This window comes from Frankliniella occidentalis, unplaced genomic scaffold, assembly GCF_000697945.3.
Source record: "Frankliniella occidentalis isolate FOCC.00 unplaced genomic scaffold, Focc_3.1 Scaffold236, whole genome shotgun sequence".
NCBI lineage: Eukaryota > Metazoa > Arthropoda > Insecta > Thysanoptera > Thripidae > Frankliniella > Frankliniella occidentalis.
Window position 1 is genome coordinate 28,014 of NW_026267362.1, and position 3,646 is coordinate 31,659.

Here is a 3,646-nt window from a genome sequence, read left to right on the forward strand (position 1 = left end):
CCCCGGGCCCTCCGGAGGGCAGCAGGGCAGCGGGGCAGCGGGACAGCGAGGCGTCTGGACCTCGGCCAAGAGGCTTAGCGTACGCAGGGCGCAGGTCCCCCGTACCGGCGTGGCGTGGCAAGCCGAGTCAGATCAAGTACTTGTAGGTGCAGCAGCGGTCCCCGCCCACCCCGGCCCGGCTGCGCGAGCTAAACTTTCGCCCATTTTAATTAAGCAGGGGCGCAAAGCCCGGGACAACAAAAAATGGTTTGATAAAGAGCCCCGCCCGGGTGTGGTGCTGCACCTCATATTTATTTTGCGCCATTATTTATTATCATTATTTTTTTCCCTTTGGCGCGGTCGTTTTCGCCAGCAGTTTTGTAGTGTGCTCGGCGCTGCTTCGCGCGGTGCGGGGATTGGAGCGAGAGCCTGCTGCTGCTGCTGCCGGGTGGTGTGGTGGGGTGGTGGGGTTGAGGGCGTAGGGGAGAAAGGGGTGGGTGGGCAGTAGTTGAAATGCCCCAGTAGTCGCGCGTGCGTTCACTCTTCCGACGCGATCGGGTTTGTAAAATAGTGTGTGTGTGTGGGGGGGGGGGCGTCCCACTCGCCGCGTCCACACAGAGGTCCTTCCCGCCGCCGCGCGGCGGGCGCAATGTTTCTTCCCACCCTCCCTGAGAATGACGCGAACAGACATTGAGAAAGTTTGCGAGGAGGGTTGCCGAGGAGGGTGGCGCGTCGAGGAGGGTGGCGACAGAGGGGTAGGTGGTGGCGGGTGCCGGGGCCGGGCCGGCAGCAGAGCGGCCAGGTGGGAGAGGCGAGGTAGGTATATCGTCTGGGGCCAGCAGCCGGCAGTCCCATCAGGGTCACGGGCTGCAGCGGCGGCGGCGCGCCGGGTCACATGAATTACCTCCAATCTGAAAGGAGAGAGGCCAGATAATGGACCAAACCTCCCCCCTACTCCCTCCCGGACGCCAGGACCCCTTCGGCTCATCAGGGAACTAAATGACCGACCGACCAGGTGACCCACCAACCCCCTCTGCAGGCTGAGCCCCTCCCGAGCCCATATACACCACCCGCCGTCGCCCCTCGTTCCTTTAAAAACCGACCCGACTCATGTCCTCGTCCATTAATATCCTTTACGGTTGGCGGGACGGACACCCCGGGCCAGGGCGGGGCGCGGGGCGCTGCCGGATGCTACTCGCGAGTACTCGCTGTTGTGAACTCGACGCGGGAGATGGGCTGCATGCCGGGCAATAAAATATAATTTATTCCGCGCGTCCGAAGAGACGGGAGAGGGGAGCATGAGCCCGAGCCCCCCCCTCCCCCCATTTTCTCCGCAAGCACACCTTATTTCGTCGATAAATCAGGGCGCTGCCGGGGCTGTGCCGGACCGGGAAGCAGCAGCGCAGCGGTGGCCGCAGGTCCACGTCAAACTCCGCCCCCTTTGTGTACCCGGAACTGCGCGCTGCCATAGCGCTTTAAAAACAAATCTCCCCGTCCTTCGAAACTTTCTAGGTTGCTTAGCCCTTCCTAGCAATACACACAGGATGTCATCGGCTTTGATCGAGCAGCTGTGTCGATTTGCCCGAATGTCCTTCCAACTTTAACCCTCTCTTGACTGCAGAAGCACCCGGTCGGTCGGTGGTTGTGACGTCACTGCCCGGCCCCGACGCGACGCTCTGGGTTGTGGCTCTCCCTCCAATAGGGTATTCCGGACATACGAAGCGCCGGAAACGAGAGGTAAGGCTTGCGCTGGCCGAAACTCAGCCTCACGGCTTCTAGATCCGGTCGTCTGCTGTCAACTGCACGGTGGCGTTAGGTTAGATGGTGGTCTGGATTTCAATCTCGATTTTTAGAGTGAGAAAATCATTCTAAACACTTTCACTGGCATATTAACACGCAATCACAATAACCTGAAGCATGATGTCGTGGCTAACAAACGCGGCAAAGCAATGGACCGCAGACGCACGGATACAGAGGCCATGAGGCTGAGAGAGAACCAGCGCCATCTTCGCCTCCCGTTTCCGGCGACAAGCTTACCCGGAATACCCTATCCGACGTGTTCTGTTGTCGAATCAAAGTCCGAAGTGCTGTTACGTCTTGCCTCATCATGTGCGTTCAACACCAGCCCGCAATGCAGGTAATGTTCAAAGGAAACACTACTCAGTGCTTTTTGTATCTGGTTGCTGATGTTCAAATTTTATTCGGACAGCAGGGTTGTCGATACGGCGGGCCCATCAACCATAACCTCAAAATGGCCGTTCCGTCACCGTCGCTCAGCTGCTCACTCGTTTTACCCACCTCACCAGCAAGCTGCACGTCCAACCGTTCTACCTCGAGGTTCAACCGTAAAAAAAACTGGGACTGAGATGTCAGCAGAGAGAATGTTGGAGCGGAGGCCAGGGATGTGTGGTGAGTGCGATAGTGCTACAAAGTTCTTCTTTGGCCTGGGTTCTTGTCTCCTGTTTCCTGAGTGCACATTAGGTTTTGTATCGCATTTTTGTATGTGTTGTGTTTATTTTCGTTTTTGGTGTACTACTGGACTAGACCATGGCACGTTTTAATTCGTTACGAGGCTCAAAGAAGAAAACCATAACCTGTAAAAAGCAACGGATAGGCCTTGGCAAAGTACCAAACGGGCATGGGACCGTACCACAATTAGGTTGTGATTTTACGGGTTTTTAATCGTTTCTTAGAGGTACCTATCCTGATATGGTCTACAACTAGTAAATTTTCCTTCCAGAGGTTGTAACCCTCTAAAATGTCAACAAATAATTAACAGAATTATCATAAAATAATTGAAATCAAACCAAAAATCTAGAAATAATAAGTTGCTTGGCAATATTTCCAACATCGAGGATAGGATGTGACCCACTAGATGTAACTACGTTCGATGAGATTGGGTACCGAAGGACGCGCCGGGACGCGAGTCATACGGGGGGTGGATGGCGGCGGTGGGGGCCTCGGCTGCAGAAAGTGCTCCGGTCAGTCAGTTACAAAGAGCCGTTGAAATACGACTCCCCGCTACTCCTCGTGCTCTCTGGCCACTAAATCGCACAGCAACAAAGAGAGAGAGACAGAGAACGGGAGGAAGGAAGAGAGAAATACGGGGGCGGAGAGAGCGAGCGAGAGAGATGCGCGGTAGGCGGAGCCCTTTGCTTGTGTGTAGGACAAGGACATACGGGAGAGGGAAAGGGAAAGTGATGGTAGGCAGGAGAGATGTCCCAGGGCGGAGTACGCAGGGGGCTTCACCAGCAGCGCCAGGAGACGCGACGCGACGACAACTCTGTTCTCTGCCGTGCGAGTGGCGATGCCAGTTGACTTCCTCGAGGGCGCCCTTGCCACCCCTCCGCTATGCCGCGTACCGTACGTGTCTTGTTGACATGTTGACGCGTATACGTAACCTTACTCCCCGGTGGCGGCCGCACCGCCCATTTAGGACTCGCACATACATATGTACTCGCGTGTACTACAGACTAGAGGGAGACACCACTTCGGTTCCAACAATGATGCCACATTGAAACTACTGTTGTTGTGATTACGCGGATCTGCGGCCCCTAAAGGCTTCAGCAGCCCTCTGCTTGTTTGCTCCCCCCCCCCTCCCTCCCACCCCCACGGTACGTCCCGCCCCAACCCCACCGGAGGAGCGTGGCCCACGAGCCGGGCCCGG